Source organism: Scyliorhinus torazame, chromosome 14 (genome assembly GCF_047496885.1).
Source record: "Scyliorhinus torazame isolate Kashiwa2021f chromosome 14, sScyTor2.1, whole genome shotgun sequence".
Lineage (NCBI taxonomy): Eukaryota > Metazoa > Chordata > Chondrichthyes > Carcharhiniformes > Scyliorhinidae > Scyliorhinus > Scyliorhinus torazame.
Genome location: NC_092720.1, coordinates 215,125,887 through 215,144,262, shown reverse-complemented (window position 1 = coordinate 215,144,262; position 18,376 = coordinate 215,125,887).

Sequence of the window (18,376 nt, the reverse complement as noted above, 5' to 3'; positions counted from 1 at the left end):
ACCGGCCACGTAGGGAGCGTGGACAGGAGCATAGGAAGTTCGTGCAGGCGTGTAGGACGCATTATTGTCGTAGGCTGCCTGTTGGGCCTCTGCCATAGTGACTGCCGTGTCCAGAGTCAGGGTAGTTTGTGCCAGTAGGAGTTGGCGAATTGGGACGGAAGCGATGCCGGCTACAAAGGCATCAAGCGCCAGGGCCTCAGTGTTCTGCTCAGCGGAGACTGCTGGCGCGTTGCAGGTGAGCGCGAGGGCACGGAGGTCCCGAACAAACACGGATAGGGGTTCACCCGGCTGCTGGTGCCGGGAGGCGAGGCGGTGGCGGGCGTAAATAGAATTAACAGTTCGTGCATACCGGCTTTTGAGCTTCACGGTGGCCTCGGCATAGGTCGTTGTTCCCGTGATGAGGTCGAAAAGCCCGTGGTCGAGCCATGAGTACAGGCGATTGAGTCGGTCGGCGTCCGTTTTGGCGAAGGCGGAGGATGCTTCCAGGTAGGCCTCGAAACACCGGAGCCAGCAGTTGAAAAGGTGGTCCGCGCGTGGGGGGTCGAGCGAGAGCTTGTCGGGTTTCAGAGCAGCCTCCATTATAACTGTAGTATATTAAATTGATGCGCTAAGCGTCAAGAACCACAAAGACATGTGAGACTTTAACTCAGGCTTTAATATACTACATGGGAGGTTTACCCGACACAGACGACCCCAGACAGAATGGGGCCTGTCCCAGAAGAGGTTCTTAGCCACTCCCCCGGGAGTCAGTATAAGGCGGAGCTCTCCGTGGCCAGGTCGGGTTACCTACCAGTGACCGAACCTCTGCAGAGTTACAGTACAATACACAGTATTACAGGGCCACGTTACGCACAACTAGTATATACTATGTACAATGGTAGGGAGGTAAAGTGGTGTATCACCACAAAGGGCAACCACAGTGACTTAGATTTGGCAGCTACAGCGCCCACTGCTGACATTAAGGAATACTGCCCACCTCTTAAAAAAAACAGCAAAGGGAGGGACTGAGTCAATAATTTGATGCTAAGGGAACACCTAGTCCGACAATAACCACTTTGTGGTCCATGACTTTGAAGAAAGTGGCCGGTAAAGATGTGGCGGTCTCTGTCCCTTCACTCTGGGAAGTTCAGATCTGTCCTGGTGAATAATAGCAGTGATGTCAGCAAGCAGTGTGAGCGGGCCAACGACAGAAACTGCACTGTGCCCATTGCAGAAGGAAAGGTTCAAATCTCTGCCTCCCCTGCTTCAAAACACCGCAGCTCTTTTTATCACAAGGGAGGAATTTGAAATTCCGTCAATTTAAATGAAATGAAAAAAAATGAAATGAAAATCGCTTATTGTCACAAGTCGGCTTCAAATGAAGTTACTGTTAAAAGCCCCTAGTCGCCACATTCCGGCGCCTGTTCGGGGAGGCTGGTACGGGAAATGGATGTTTTTGCGGTTAATTAAGGTAATTGGCACTAATTATGAAGTTAGAAAGTTCTTAACAATCCAAATATACATCATTCACAATGTGTGGTGTCTGAAAAGTGCATTGCAGAAGAACTAACCATAATCACAGATACCGGCAAGATTATTTGATAAATACATTAGAGTCGATTGTACATCCAGTTTAAAGCAGTACAGAAAGTACTGCAGGTAATGTCATGTTGGGTGTTCTGGTTCACAAACAAGCCAACAATACTGGAAGTGGTGTAACGCTATTTTATTAACTGTTCAACTATGTTAACATACTGTAAACGTGGGAATAAGCAATACCAGCTTAACTGTGGACCCTTTCCTATCACTAGCTATGGTGAGGCACTCAGCACATGGTGAATGTCTGTGATGCAGGCTGTGAGCTCTGTGCTCTGAGCTGGCTGCTGCTAGAATGAGCGGGAACTCTCCTGTCCCCTGTCTTTATAGTGCTTGTGCTCTCACTGGTGATTGGCTGCGGTGTTATGTATGCTGGTTGGTCCTACTGCATGTCCATCAGTGTGTGTGTGTGATTGCACCATAATGTACTGATGTAAATTATGACAGGTTAAACTGTGGTAGATGGAGTTCAAGGCAGGAAGATGCTTTGAACATAAGGAAATTAGCCCAGAATAAATTCTAAATGGTGAGACCCCAGGATATGTGACTGGATAGAGAAAGTTAACGGTCCAAACACACTCATTTAACGCTCTGTGACTCTCGTAGTCCAGGAAAACCCCGATCTTCTGGGGATTCCCGCTCAGGGTGAGTCGGATCTGCAGACTGGTGCCAGCAACATGTTCTCTGTAAGGTCTCGGCCACACAGCCCAATAAGCAGACTTGGGTCTCAGGTCATCACCCTCTTGGACTGACCTCATTAACACTACACCCTATATGCTTCATCCGATGCCAGTGCTTATGTAGTTACATTGTATACCTTCTGTTGCCCTATTATGTATTTTCTTTTATTCCCTTTTCTTCCCATGTACTTAATGATCTGTTGAGCTGCTCGCAGAAAAATAGTTTTCACTGTACCTCGGTACACGTGACAATAAACAAATCCAATACCCCCTTTCCTCTCCGGAGACTCTCGAGCCACTCCCAGGCGCCACTAAGTCTTGTTCCCCACCTCCACCTCCCAGTAATGTCTCCCTGATGTGAATCCCTCTGATCCCAGGATAGACACACTGCATTCAAACCTCTCCGGGGTGTCAGGGAGCTCCTGTTGTTTGTTTCCGAGTCTCACACTGGTCCGGTCCTCAGACAGGATGAGCCGGGGATTCGCTGTGTTCAGATCCAGAGTCAGAGAGGCTGGAGCTGGGGGAAAGTGACAATGACACAGTCAGTGATAAAGTCCAACAGGTTTGTTTCGATGTCACTAGCTTTCGGAGCACTGCTCCTTTCTCAGGTGAATGAAGAGGTATGTTCCAAAAACATATATATAGACAGATGCAAAGATGCCAGACAATGCTTGGAGTACGAGCATTAGCAGGTGATTAAATCTTTACAGATCCAGAGATGGGGAAAGAAAAGGATGTCCCGAAGCGTGGTACATTGGCGAGACCATGCAGACGCTGCGACAACGAATGAACGGACATCGCGCGACAATCACCAGGCAGGAATGTTCCCTTCCAGTCAGGGAACACTTCAGCAGTCAAGGGCATTCAGCCTCTGATCTCCGGGTAAGCATTCTCCAAGGCGGCCTTCAGGACGCACAACAACGCAGAATCGCCGAGCAGAAACTTATAGCCAAGTTCCGCACACAGGAGTGCGGCCTCAACCAGGACCTGGGATTCATGTCGCATTACATTCATCCCCCACCATCTGGCCTGCGAAATCCTACCAACTGTCCTGGCTTGGTACAATTCACACCTCTTTAACCTGGGGTTACCCCATCTCTGGATCTGTAAAGATTTAATCACCTGCTAATGCTCGCATTCCAAGCATTGTCTGGCATCTTTGAATCTGTCTATATATATATGTTTCTGGAACATACCTCTTCATTCACCTGAGGAAGGAGCAGCGCTCTGAAAGCTAGTGACATCGAAACAAAGCTGTTGGACTTTAACCTGGTGTTGACTGTGCTCACCCCAGTCCAACGCCAGCATCTCCACATCATGGCATCCATTATCATACTTAGGGATTATCTACTGGAGTAAATGAAAAGGCACAAAAATAAATGAAAACAGAGTAAAAAGGTCAGTTTAATACTGAAACATGAATCATCAAATGATGAAAAGACCCAATAGCCAAGTTGATGAGTGAAGATGTTGGGTGGGTAACTGGGTTGATGGTAGCGAATGGGAATGTTGACTCCTGCTCTGGGGTTTCAAACCCCACATTGCGTTGCACCTTTTTACTTCAATGTTTTATTTTGTTGGCCTCAGCTGTAATGAAACTCCGAAATTAGCAGTTTTTTGTTTCAGAGACTGGTTCTGAGAGAAAAAAACCATTGTTAAGTGACAGGGCAAATACCTACTCTGACCCTGACAGGAACCTTGGCTGTTAAAAAGCTGGGTGGCTGCGAACTGATGTTGTAAAGGAGACAGTTATATTGCTTATGGAAAATAATGCATTTACTGATAGACATCAGAGCCTCAGTCACAAGCACCCCTCACTAGAACCAGCCTCACACTGGCCCTGAATCTGCCCAAGTGTAGGAAGTGCTCCCCAAACGTTGCCTCTCAAATAAACGCAGCCAATAGGATTTTGTCCGCACGGGGGTTTCCGCTTCCGGAACCGCTGCATCACAATCTGCCCACTGCGATCAGCAAAAGTGATCATTCTGCTGCCTACAATGTCTGATGCAAACCCCTGGTCCTCACAATCTTCCTTGTTGTGTCCACTACTCTGTGTTACCCTGTCTACTGTGGTCCCCACTCCCCTTTGTCCCCAGTTTATTGTGGTCCCCAGCCCTGTGTGGTCCCGCTCCCCTGTGTTCCCAGTTTACCGTGGTCCCCAGCCCTGTGTGGTCCCGCTCCCCTGTGTTCCCAGTTTACCGTGGTCCCCAGCCCCGTGTGGTGCCGCTCCCCTGTGTTCCCAGTTTACCCTGGTCCTCAGCCTACTGTGATCCCCGCTCCCCTGAGTTCCCAGTTTACCGTGGCCCTCAGCCTACTGTGATCCCCGCTCCCCTGTGTTCCCGGTTTACCCTGGTCCCCAGCCCCATGTGATCCCCACTCCCCTGTGTTCCCAGTTTACCGTGGTCCCCAGCCCCATGTGATCCCCACTCCCCTGTGTTTCCAGTTTACCCTGGTCCTCAGCCTCATGTGATCCCCGCTCCCCTGTGTTCCCAGTTTACCGTGGTCCCCAGCCCCGTGTGATCCCTGCTCCCCTGTGTTCCCAGTTTACCCTGGTCCTCAGCATACTGTGATACCCGCTCCCCTGTGTTCCCAGTTTACCCTGGTCCTCAGCATACTGTGATCCCCGCTCCCCTGTGTTCCCAGTTTACCCTGGTCCTCAGCATACTGTGATCCCCACTCCCCTGTGTTCCCAGTTTACTCTGGTCCTCAGCCCTGTGTGGTCCCACTCCCCTGTGTTCCCAGTTTACCGTGGGCCTCAGCCTCGTGTGGTCCCACTCCCCTGTGTTCCCAGTTTACCGTGGTCCCCAGCCTACTGTGATCCCCGCTCCCCTGTGTTCCCAGTTTACCGTGGGCCTCAGCCTCGGGTGGTCCCACTCCCCTGTGTTCCCAGTTTACCGTGGTCCCCAGCCTACTGTGAACCCCACTCCTCTGTGTTCCCAGTTTACTGTGGTCCCCAGCCCCCTGTGGTCCCCGCTCCCCTGTGTTCCCAGTTTACCCTGGTCCTCAGCATACTGTGATCCCCGCTCCCCTTTGTCCCCAGTTTACCGTGGTCCCCAGCCCCCTGTGGTCCCCGCTCCCCAGTGTTCCCAGTTTACCCTGGTCCTCAGCATACTGTGATCCCCACTCCTCTGTGTTCCCAGTTTACTGTGGTCCCCAGCCCCCTGTGGTCCCCGCTCCCCTGTGTTCCCAGTTTACCCTGGTCCTCAGCATACTGTGATCCCCGCTCCCCTTTGTCCCCAGTTTACCGTGGTCCCCAGCCCCCTGTGGTCCCCGCTCCCCTGTGTTCCCAGTTTACCCTGGTCCTCAGCATACTGTGATCCCCACTCCCCTTTGTCCCCAGTTTACCGTGGTCCCCAGCCCCCTGTGGTCCCCGCTCCCCTGTGTTCCCAGTTTACTCTGGTCCTCAGCCTACTGTGATCCCCACTCCCCTGTGTTCCCAGTTTACCCTGGTCATCAGCATACTGTGATCCCCACTCCTCTGTGTTCCCAGTTTACCCTGGTCCTCAGCATACTGTGGTCCCCGCTCCCCTGTGTTCCCAGCTTACCCTGGTCATCAGCATACTGTGATTCCCACTCCTCTGTGTTCCCAGTTTACTGTGGTCCCCAGCCCTGTGTGATCCCCGATCCCCTGTGTTCCCAGTTTACCCTGGTCCTCAGCATACTGTGATCCCCGCTCCCCTGTGTTCCCAGTTTACCCTGGTCCTCAGCATACTGTGATCCCCGCTCCCCTTTGTCCCCAGTTTACCCTTGTCCTCAGAATACTGTGATCCCCACTCCCCTGTGGTCCCCAGCCCCGTGTGATCCTCGCTCCCCTGTGTTCCCAGTTTACCGTGGTCCCCAGCCCCATGTGATCCCCACTCCCCTGTTTTCCCAGTTTACCGTGGTCCCCAGCCCTGTGTGGTCCCGCTCCCCTGTGTTCCCAGTTTACCGTCGTCCTCAGCCTACTGTGATCCCCGCTCCCCTATGTTCCCAGTTTACTGTGGTCCCCAGCCCTGTGGGTTCCCCACTCCCCTGTGTTCCCAGTTTACCGTGGTCCCCAGCCCTGTGTGATCCCCACTCCCCTGTGTTCCCAGTTTATTGTGGTCCTCGGCATACTGTGATCCCCACTCCCCTGTGTTCCCAGTTTACCCTGGTCCTCAGCCTACTGTGATCCCCACTCCCCTGTGTTCCCAGTTTACCCTGGTCCTCAGCCCCATGTGATCCCCGCTCCCCTGTGTTCCCAGTTTACCGTGGTCCCCAGCATACTGTGATCCCCGCTCCCCTGTGTTCCCAGTTTACCCTGGTCCTCAGCATACTGTGATCCCCGCTCCCCTGTGTTCCCAGTTTACCGTGGTCCCCAGCATACTGTGATCCCCGCTCCCCTGTGTTCCCAGTTTACCGTGGTCCCCAGCATACTGTGATCCCCGCTCCCCTGTGTTCCCAGTTTACTCTGGTCCTCAGCATACTGTGATCCCCGCTCCCCTGTGTTCCCAGTTTACCGTCGTCCCCAGCATACTGTGATCCCCGCTCCCCTGTGTTCCCAGTTTACCATGGTCCCCAGCCCCGTGTGATCCCCACTCCCCTGTGTTCCCAGTTTACCCTGGTCCTCAGCCCCGTGTGGTCCCACTCCCCTGTGTTCCCAGTTTACCGTGGTCCTCAGCATACTGTGATCCCCGCTCCCCTGTGTTCCCAGTTTACCGTGGTCCCCAGCATACTGTGATCCCCGCTCCCCTGTGTTCCCAGTTTACCGTGGTCCCCAGCATACTGTGATCCCCGCTCCCCTGTGTTCCCAGTTTACCGTCGGCCTCAGCCTCGTGTGGTCCCACTCCCCTGTGTTCCCAGTTTACCGTGGTCCCCAGCCTACTGTGAACCCCACTCCTCTGTGTTCCCAGTTTACCCTGGTCCTCAGCATACTGTGATCCCCGCTCCCCTGTGTTCCCAGTTTACCGTGGTCCCCAGCCTACTGTGAACCCCACTCCCCTGTGTTCCCAGTTTACCGTGGTCCCCAGCCTACTGTGAACCCCACTCCTCTGTGTTCCCAGTTTATCCTGGTCCTCAGCCTACTGTGATCCCCACTCCCCTGTGTTCCCAGTTTACCCTGGTCCTCAGCATACTGTGATCCCCGCTCCCCTGTGTTCCCAGTTTACCGTGGTCCCCAGCCCCATGTGGTCCCCGCTCCCCTGTGTTCCCAGTTTACTCTGGTCCTCGGCATACTGTGATCCCCGCTCCCCTGTGTTCCCAGTTTACCCTGGTCCTCAGCATACTGTGATCCCCGCTCCCCTGTGTTCCCAGTTTACCCTGGTCCTCAGCCCCATGTGATCCCCGCTCCCCTGTGTTCCCAGTTTACCCTGGTCCTCAGCATACTCTGATCCCCGCTCCCCTGTGTTCCCAGTTTACCGTGGTCCCCAGCATACTGTGATCCCCGCTCCCCTGTGTTCCCAGTTTACCGTGGTCCCCAGCCCCGTGTGATCCCCACTCCCCTGTGTTCCCAGTTTACCGTCGGCCTCAGCCTCGTGTAGTCCCACTCCCCTGTGTTCCCAGTTTACCCTGGTCCTCAGCCTACTGTGATCCCCACTCCCCTGTGTTCCCAGTTTACCCTGGTCCTCAGCATACTGTGATCCCCGCTCCCCTGTGTTCCCAGTTTACCGTGGTCCTCAGCCCTGTGTGTTCCCGCTCCCCTGTGTTCCCAGTTTACCGTGGCCCTCAGCCTCGTGTGGTCCCACTCCCCTGTGTTCCCAGTTTACCCTGGTCCTCAGCATACTGTGATCCCCGCTCCCCTGTGTTCCCAGTTTACCGTGGTCCCCAGCCTACTGTGAACCCCACTCCCCTGTGTTCCCAGTTTACCCTGGTCCTCAGCCCCATGTGATCCCCGCTCCCCTGTGTTCCCAGTTTACCGTGGTCCTCAGCCCCATGTGATCCCCGCTCCCCTGTGTTCCCAGTTTACCGTGGTCCTCAGCATACTGTGATCCCCGCTCCCCTGTGTTCCCAGTTTACCCTGGTCCTCAGCCCCGTGTGATCCCCACTCCCCTGTGTTCCCAGTTTACCGTGGTCCCCAGCCTACTGTGATCCCCGCTCCCCTGTGTTCCCAGTTTACCGTGGGCCTCAGCCTCGTGTGGTCCCACTCCCCTGTGTTCCCAGTTTACCGTGGTCCCCAGCCTACTGTGAACCCCACTCCTCTGTGTTCCCAGTTTACTGTGGTCCCCAGCCCCCTGTGGTCCACGCTCCCCAGTGTTCCCAGTTTACCCTGGTCCTCAGCATACTGTGATCCCCACTCCTCTGTGTTCCCAGTTTACTGTGGTCCCCAGCCCCCTGTGGTCCACGCTCCCCAGTGTTCCCAGTTTACCCTGGTCCTCAGCCCCCTGTGGTCCCCGCTCCCCTGTGTTCCCAGTTTACCCTGGTCCTCAGCATACTGTGATCCCCGCTCCCCTTTGTCCCCAGTTTACCGTGGTCCCCAGCCCCCTGTGGTCCCCGCTCCCCTGTGTTCCCAGTTTACCCTGGTCCTCAGCATACTGTGATCCCCACTCCCCTGTGTTCCCAGTTTAGTGTGGTCCTCAGCCGACTGTGATCCCCACTCCTCTGTGTTCCCAGTTTACCCTGGTCCTCAGCCTACTGTGATCCCCACTCCCCTGTGTTCCCAGTTTACCCTGGTACTCAGCATACTGTGATCCCCACTCCTCTGTGTTCCCAGTTTACTGTGGTCCCCAGCCCTGTGTGATCCCCGATCCCCTGTGTTCCCAGTTTACCCTGGTCCTCAGCATACTGTGATCCCCGCTCCCCTGTGTTCCCAGTTTACCCTGGTCCTCAGCATACTGTGATCCCCGCTCCCCTTTGTCCCCAGTTTACCCTTGTCCTCAGAATACTGTGATCCCCACTCCCCTGTGTTCCCAGTTTACCGTGGTCCCCAGCCCCGTGTGATCCTCGCTCCCCTGTGTTCCCAGTTTACCGTGGTCCCCAGCCCCGTGTGATCCTCGCTCCCCTGTGTTCCCAGTTTACCGTGGTCCCCAGCCCCGTGTGATCCTCGCTCCCCTGTGTTCCCAGTTTACCGTGGTCCCCAGCCCCATGTGATCCCCACTCCCCTGTGTTCCCAGTTTACTGTGGTCCTCAGCATACTGTGATCCCCACTCCCCTGTGTCACCCATTTACCCTGGTCCTCAGCATACTGTGATCCCCACTCCCCTGTGTTCCCAGTTTACCCTGGTCCTCAGCATACTGTGATCCCCGCTCCCCTGTGTTCCCAGTTTACCCTGGTCCTCAGCCTACTGTGAACCCCACTCCCCTGTGTTCCCAGTTTACCCTGGTCCTCAGCCTACTGTGATCCCCACTCCCCTGTGTTCCCAGTTTACCCTGGTCCTCAGCATACTGTGATCCCCACTCCCCTATGTTCCCAGTTTACTGTGGTCCCCAGCCCTGTGGGTTCCCCACTCCCCTGTGTTCCCAGTTTATTGTGGTCCTCGGCATACTGTGATCCCCACTCCCCTGTGTTCCCAGTTTACCCTGGTCCTCAGCCTACTGTGATCCCCACTCCCCTGTGTTCCCAGTTTACCCTGGTCCTCAGCCCCATGTGATCCCCGCTCCCCTGTGTTCCCAGTTTACCGTGGTCCCCAGCATACTGTGATCCCCGCTCCCCTGTGTTCCCAGTTTACCCTGGTCCTCAGCATACTGTGATCCCCGCTCCCCTGTGTTCCCAGTTTACCGTGGTCCCCAGCATACTGTGATCCCCGCTCCCCTGTGTTCCCAGTTTACCGTGGTCCCCAGCATACTGTGATCCCCGCTCCCCTGTGTTCCCAGTTTACTCTGGTCCTCAGCATACTGTGATCCCCGCTCCCCTGTGTTCCCAGTTTACCGTCGTCCCCAGCATACTGTGATCCCCGCTCCCCTGTGTTCCCAGTTTACCATGGTCCCCAGCCCCGTGTGATCCCCACTCCCCTGTGTTCCCAGTTTACCCTGGTCCTCAGCCCCGTGTGGTCCCACTCCCCTGTGTTCCCAGTTTACCGTGGTCCTCAGCATACTGTGATCCCCGCTCCCCTGTGTTCCCAGTTTACCGTGGTCCCCAGCATACTGTGATCCCCGCTCCCCTGTGTTCCCAGTTTACCGTGGTCCCCAGCATACTGTGATCCCCGCTCCCCTGTGTTCCCAGTTTACCGTTGGCCTCAGCCTCGTGTGGTCCCACTCCCCTGTGTTCCCAGTTTACCGTGGTCCCCAGCCTACTGTGAACCCCACTCCTCTGTGTTCCCAGTTTACCCTGGTCCTCAGCATACTGTGATCCCCGCTCCCCTGTGTTCCCAGTTTACCGTGGTCCCCAGCCTACTGTGAACCCCACTCCCCTGTGTTCCCAGTTTACCGTGGTCCCCAGCCTACTGTGAACCCCACTCCTCTGTGTTCCCAGTTTATCCTGGTCCTCAGCCTACTGTGATCCCCACTCCCCTGTGTTCCCAGTTTACCCTGGTCCTCAGCATACTGTGATCCCCGCTCCCCTGTGTTCCCAGTTTACCGTGGTCCCCAGCCCCATGTGGTCCCCGCTCCCCTGTGTTCCCAGTTTACTCTGGTCCTCGGCATACTGTGATCCCCGCTCCCCTGTGTTCCCAGTTTACCCTGGTCCTCAGCATACTGTGATCCCCGCTCCCCTGTGTTCCCAGTTTACCCTGGTCCTCAGCCCCATGTGATCCCCGCTCCCCTGTGTTCCCAGTTTACCCTGGTCCTCAGCATACTCTGATCCCCGCTCCCCTGGGTTCCCAGTTTACCGTGGTCCCCAGCATACTGTGATCCCCGCTCCCCTGTGTTCCCAGTTTACCGTGGTCCCCAGCCCCGTGTGATCCCCACTCCCCTGTGTTCCCAGTTTACCGTCGGCCTCAGCCTCGTGTAGTCCCACTCCCCTGTGTTCCCAGTTTACCCTGGTCCTCAGCCTACTGTGATCCCCACTCCCCTGTGTTCCCAGTTTACCCTGGTCCTCAGCATACTGTGATCCCCGCTCCCCTGTGTTCCCAGTTTACCGTGGTCCCCAGCATACTGTGATCCCCGCTCCCCTGTGTTCCCAGTTTACCGTCGGCCTCAGCCTCGTGTGGTCCCACTCCCCTGTGTTCCCAGTTTACCGTGGTCCCCAGCCTACTGTGAACCCCACTCCTCTGTGTTCCCAGTTTACCCTGGTCCTCAGCATACTGTGATCCCCGCTCCCCTGTGTTCCCAGTTTACCGTGGTCCCCAGCCTACTGTGAACCCCACTCCCCTGTGTTCCCAGTTTACCCTGGTCCTCAGCCCCATGTGATCCCCGCTCCCCTGTGTTCCCAGTTTACCGTGGTCCTCAGCCCCATGTGATCCCCGCTCCCCTGTGTTCCCAGTTTACCGTGGTCCTCAGCATACTGTGATCCCCGCTCCCCTGTGTTCCCAGTTTACCCTGGTCCTCAGCCCCGTGTGATCCCCACTCCCCTGTGTTCCCAGTTTACCGTGGTCCCCAGCCTACTGTGATCCCCGCTCCCCTGTGTTCCCAGTTTACCGTGGGCCTCAGCCTCGTGTGGTCCCACTCCCCTGTGTTCCCAGTTTACCGTGGTCCCCAGCCTACTGTGAACCCCACTCCTCTGTGTTCCCAGTTTACTGTGGTCCCCAGCCCCCTGTGGTCCACGCTCCCCAGTGTTCCCAGTTTACCCTGGTCCTCAGCATACTGTGATCCCCACTCCTCTGTGTTCCCATTTTACTGTGGTCCCCAGCCCCCTGTGGTCCACGCTCCCCAGTGTTCCCAGTTTACCCTGGTCCTCAGCCCCCTGTGGTCCCCGCTCCCCTGTGTTCCCAGTTTACCCTGGTCCTCAGCATACTGTGATCCCCGCTCCCCTTTGTCCCCAGTTTACCGTGGTCCCCAGCCCCCTGTGGTCCCCGCTCCCCTGTGTTCCCAGTTTACCCTGGTCCTCAGCATACTGTGATCCCCACTCCCCTGTGTTCCCAGTTTAGTGTGGTCCTCAGCCGACTGTGATCCCCACTCCTCTGTGTTCCCAGTTTACCCTGGTCCTCAGCCTACTGTGATCCCCACTCCCCTGTGTTCCCAGTTTACCCTGGTACTCAGCATACTGTGATCCCCACTCCTCTGTGTTCCCAGTTTACTGTGGTCCCCAGCCCTGTGTGATCCCCGATCCCCTGTGTTCCCAGTTTACCCTGGTCCTCAGCATACTGTGATCCCCGCTCCCCTGTGTTCCCAGTTTACCCTGGTCCTCAGCATACTGTGATCCCCGCTCCCCTTTGTCCCCAGTTTACCCTTGTCCTCAGAATACTGTGATCCCCACTCCCCTGTGTTCCCAGTTTACCGTGGTCCCCAGCCCCGTGTGATCCTCGCTCCCCTGTGTTCCCAGTTTACCGTGGTCCCCAGCCCCGTGTGATCCTCGCTCCCCTGTGTTCCCAGTTTACCGTGGTCCCCAGCCCCGTGTGATCCTCGCTCCCCTGTGTTCCCAGTTTACCGTGGTCCCCAGCCCCATGTGATCCCCACTCCCCTGTGTTCCCAGTTTACCGTGGTCCTCAGCATACTGTGATCCCCACTCCCCTGTGTCCCCCATTTACCCTGGTCCTCAGCATACTGTGATCCCCACTCCCCTGTGTTCCCAGTTTACCCTGGTCCTCAGCATACTGTGATCCCCACTCCCCTATGTTCCCAGTTTACTGTGGTCCCCAGCCCTGTGGGTTCCCCACTCCCCTGTGTTCCCAGTTTACCCTGGTCCTCAGCATACTGTGATCCCCGCTCCCCTATGTTCCCAGTTTACTGTGGTCCCCAGCCCTGTGGGTTCCCCACTCCCCTGTGTTCCCAGTTTACCGTGGTCCCCAGCCCCGTGTGGTCCCCGCTCCCCTGTGTTCCCAGTTTATTGTGGTCCTCGGCATACTGTGATCCCCACTCCCCTGTGTTCCCAGTTTACCCTGGTCCTCAGCCTACTGTGATCCCCACTCCCCTGTGTTCCCAGTTTACCCTGGTCCTCAGCCGATGTGATCCCCGCTCCCCTGTGTTCCCAGTTTACCCTGGTCCTCAGCATACTGTGATCCCCACTCCCCTGTGTTCCCAGTTTACCCTGGTCCTCAGCCCCATGTGATCCCCGCTCCCCTGTGTTCCCAGTTTACCGTGGTCCCCAGCATACTGTGATCCCCGCTCCCCTGTGTTCCCAGTTTACCGTGGTCCCCAGCCCCGTGTGATCCCCACTCCCCTGTGTTCCCAGTTTACCGTCGGCCTCAGCCTCGTGTGGTCCCACTCCCCTGTGTTCCCAGTTTACCGTGGTCCCCAGCCTACTGTGAACCCCACTCCTCTGTGTTCCCAGTTTACCCTGGTCCTCAGCCTACTGTGATCCCCGCTCCCCTGTGTTCCCAGTTTACCGTGGTCCCCAGCCCCGTGTGGTCCCCACTCCCCTGTGTTCCCAGTTTACTCTGGTCCTCGGCATACTGTGATCCCCGCTCCCCTGTGTTCCCAGTTTACCCTGGTCCTCAGCCTACTGTGATCCCCGCTCCCCTGTGTTCCCAGTTTACCGTGGTCCTCAGCCTACTGTAATCCCCGCTCCCCTGTGTTCCCAGTTTACCCTGGTCCTCAGCCCCATGTGATCCCCGCTCCCCTGTGTTCCCAGTTTACCCTGGTCCTCAGCATACTGTGATCCCCGCTCCCCTGTGTTCCCAGTTTACCGTGGTCCCCAGCATACTGTGATCCCCGCTCCCCTGTGTTCCCAGTTTACCGTGGTCCCCAGCCCCGTCTGATCCCCACTCCCCTGTGTTCCCAGTTTACCGTCGGCCTCAGCCTCGTGTGGTCCCACTCCCCTGTGTTCCCAGTTTACCCTGGTCCCCAGCCCCGTGTGATCCCTGCTCCCCTGTGTTCCCAGTTTACCGTGGTTCCCAGCCCCATGTGATCCCCACTCCCCTGTGTTCCCAGTTTATTGTGGTCCCCAGCCCCATGTGATCCCTGCTCCCCTGTGTTCCCAGTTTACCGTGGTCCTCAGCATACTGTGATCCCCACTCCCCTGTGTTCCCAGTTTACCGTGGTCCCCAGCCCTGTGTGGTCCCACTCCCCTGTGTTCCCAGTTTACCGTGATCCCCAGCCCCATGCGATCCCCGCTCCTCTGTGTTCCCAGTTTACCGTGGTCCCCAGCCCTGTGTGATCCCCGCTCCCCTGTGTTCCCAGTTTACCCTGGTCCTCAGCCTGCTGTGATCCCCGCTCCCCTGTGTTCCCAGTTTACCGTGGTTCCCAGCCCCATGTGATCCCCGCTCCCCTGTGTTCCCAGTTTACCGTGGTCCCCAGCCCTGTGTGTTCCCGCTCCCCTGCGTTCCCAGTTTAACGTGGCCCTCAGCCTCGTGTGGTCCCACTCCCCTGTATTCCCAGTTTACCCTGGTCCCCAGCATACTGTGATCCCCGCTCCCCTGTGTTCCCAGTTTACCCTGGTCCCCAGCCCCGTGTGATCCCTGCTCCCCTGTGTTCCCAGTTTACCGTGGTTCCCAGCCCCATGTGATCCCCACTCCCCTGTGTTCCCAGTTTATTGTGGTCCCCAGCCCCATGTGATCCCTGCTCCCCTGTGTTCCCAGTTTACCGTGGTCCTCAGCATACTGTGATCCCCACTCCCCTGTGTTCCCAGTTTACCGTGGTCCCCAGCCCTGTGTGGTCCCACTCCCCTGTGTTCCCAGTTTACCGTGATCCCCAGCCCCATGCGATCCCCGCTCCTCTGTGTTCCCAGTTTACCGTGGTCCCCAGCCCTGTGTGATCCCCGCTCCCCTGTGTTCCTAGTTTACCCTGGTCCTCAGCCTGCTGTGATCCCCGCTCCCCTGTGTTCCCAGTTTACCGTGGTTCCCAGCCCCATGTGATCCCCGCTCCCCTGTGTTCCCAGTTTACCGTGGTCCCCAGCCCTGTGTGTTCCCGCTCCCCTGCGTTCCCAGTTTAACGTGGCCCTCAGCCTCGTGTGGTCCCACTCCCCTGTATTCCCAGTTTACCCTGGTCCCCAGCATACTGTGATCCCCGCTCCCCTGTGTTCCCAGTTTACCCTGGTCCCTAGCCTACTGTGAACCCCACTCCCCTGTGTTCCCAGTTTACCGTGGTCCCCAGCTTACTGTGAACCCCACTCCCCTGTGTTCCCAGTTTACTGTGGTCCCCAGCCCCGTGTGGTCCCCGCTCCCGTGTTCCCAGTTTACCCTGGTCCTCAGCATACTGTGATCCCCGCTCCCCTGTGTTCCTAGTTTACCCTGGTCCTCCGCATACTGTGATCCCCGCTCCCCTGTGTTCCCAGTTAACCGTGGTCCCCAGCATACTGTGATCCCCGCTCCCCTGTGTTCCCAGTTTACCGTGGTCCCCAGCCCGGTGTGATCCCCACTCCCCTGTGTTCCCAATTTACCGTCGGCCTCAGCCTCGTGTGGTCCCACTCCCCTGTGTTCCCAATTTACCCTGGTCCTCAGCCTACTGTGATCCCCACTCCCGTGTTCCCAGTTTACCCTGGTTCTCAGCCCCATGTGATCCCCGCTCCCCTGTGTTCCCAGTTTACCGTGGTCCCCAGCCCCGTATGATCCCCACTCCCCTGTGTTCCCAGTTTACCGTGGGCCTCAGCCTCGTGTGGTCCCACTCCCCTGTGTTCCCAGTTTACCGTGGTCCCCAGCCGACTGTGAACCCCACTCCTCTGTGTTCCCAGTTTACTCTGGTCCTCAGCCCCATGTGATCCCCGCTCCCCTGTGTTCCCAGTTTACCCTGGTCCTCAGCATACTGTGATCCCCGCTCCCCTTTGTCCACAGTTTACCCTGGTCCTCAGCATACTGTGATCCCCACTCCCCTGTGGTCCCCAGCCCCATGTGATCCCCGCTCCCCTGTGTTCCCAGTTTACCGTGGTCCCCAGCCCTGTGTGATCCTCGCTCCCCTGTGTTCCCAGTTTACCGTGGTCCCCAGCCCCATGTGATCCCCGCTCCCCTGTGTTCCCAGTTTACCGTCGTCCTCAGCATACTGTGATCCCCGCTCCCCTGTATTCCCAGTTTACTGTGGTCCCCAGCCAACTGTGATCCCCGCTCCCCTATGTTCCCAGTTTACTGTGGTCCCCAGCCCTGTGTGATCCCCACTCCCCTGTGTTCCCAGTTTACCGTGGTCCCCAGCCCTGTGTGATCCCCACTCCCCTGTGTTCCCAGTTTATTGTGGTCCTCGGCATACTGTGATCCCCGCTCCCCTGTGTTCCCAGTTTACCGTGGTCCCCAGCCCTGTGTGGTCCCACTCCCCTGTGTTCCCAGTTTACCGTGATCCCCAGCCCCATGCGATCCCCGCTCCTCTGTGTTTCCAGTTTACCCTGGTCCCCAGCCTACTGTGATCCCCGCTCCCCTGTGTTCCCAGTTTACCCTGGTCCCCAGCCTACTGTGATCCCCGCTCCCCTGTGTTCCCAGTTTACCGTGGTTCCCAGCCCCATGTGATCCCCGCTCCCCCGTGTTCCCAGTTTACCGTGGTCCCCAGCCCCATGTGATCCCCACTCCCCTGTGTTCCCAGTTTATTGTGGTCCCCAGCCCCATGTGATCCCCACTCCCCTGTGTTCCCAGTTTACCGTGGTCCTCAGCCCCGTGTGGTCCCCGCTCCCCTGTGTTCCCAGTTTACCGTTTCCCTCAGCATACTGTGATCCCCGCTCCTCTGTGTTTCCAGTTTACCGTGGTCCCCAGCATACTGTGATCCCCACTCCCCTGTTCCCAGTTTACCCTGGTCCTCAGCCTACTGTGATCCCCACTCCCCTGTTCCCAGTTTACCCTGGTCCCCAGCCTACTGTGATCCCTGCTCCCCTGTGTTCCCAGTTTACCGTGGTCCACGCTCCCCTGTGTTCCCAGTTTACCGTGGTCCCCAGCCCTGTGTGGTCCCACTCCCCTGTGTTCCCAGTTTACCGTGATCCCCAGCTCCATGCGATCCCCGCTCCCCTGTGTTCCCAGTTTACCCTGGTCCTCAGCATACTGTGATCCCCGCTCCCCTGTGTTCCCAGTTTACCCTGGTCCCCAGCCTACTGTGAACCCCACTCCCCTGTGTTCCCAGTTTACCGTGGTCCCCAGCCTACTGTGAACCCCACTCCCCTGTGTTCCCAGTTTACTGTGGTCCCCAGCCCCGTGTGGTCCCCGCTCCCGTGTTCCCAGTTTACCCTGGTCCTCAGCATACTGTGATCCCCGCTCCCCTGTGTTCCAATTTACCCTGGTCCTCCGCATACTGTGATCCCCGCTCCCCTGTGTTCCCAGTTTATTGTGGTCCCCAGCCCCGTGTGGTCCCACTCCCCCGTGTTCCCAGTTTACCGTGGTCCCCAGCCCCGTGTGATCCCCACTCCCCTGTGTTCCCAGTTTACCGTCGGCCTCAGCCTCGTGTGGTCCCACTCCCCTGTGTTCCCAGTTTACCGTGGTCCTCAGCCCCGTGTGATCCCCGCTCCCCTGTGTTCCCAGTTTACCGTTGTGGCAGTATGCATTAGGGGTCATGTGGGACTGTGAAGCCGTGATGCCATTGGCTGATAGATCCCAGGTCCTGGTTGGCTGTTGATCTCTAGCTCCGCCCTAAAGGCGGAGTATAAGAACCAGGAGTTCTCCCCGCAGCTCCAGTCTGTTGCTGAACTGCGGGGAACAAGTCACGCTTAATAAAGCCTCATCGACTTCATCTCTATTCGTCTCTCGTAAGTCATTGTGCGCTACAATTTATTAAGCGTGCTTAAAGGACTATGGAGCTCAGGATCGTCCCGGAATGCCTGAGGATCAGCCCCCACGCAGTGAACTCAGCAGCAATTTTTAAACACTGGCAGACTTGTTTCGAAGGCTATGTAGGGCCGGATCACAGAAGACCAGAAACTGCAGGTCCTGCATTCGAGGGTAAGCCCGGAAATTTTCCTCTCATAGAAGACGCAGAGGATTTCCCGACGGCGCTCGCAGCACTAAAGAGCGTCTACGTTCGTCCAGTGAACCAGGTCTACGCACGCTACCAACTCGCAACGAGATGGCAAAGTCCCGGAGAATCGCTAGACGAATTCTACGCCGCGCTGCTAATTTTGGGACGGGCCTGCAGCTGCCCGCCGGTAAACACGGCTGAACACACGGACATGTTAATTCGCGATGCGTTTGTGGCAGGTATGAACTCTCCCCAAATCCGCCAAAGACTGTTAGAAAAAGAGTCGCTAGGACTCTCAGAGGCACGGGCCCTTGCAGCTTCCCTAGATGTGGCCG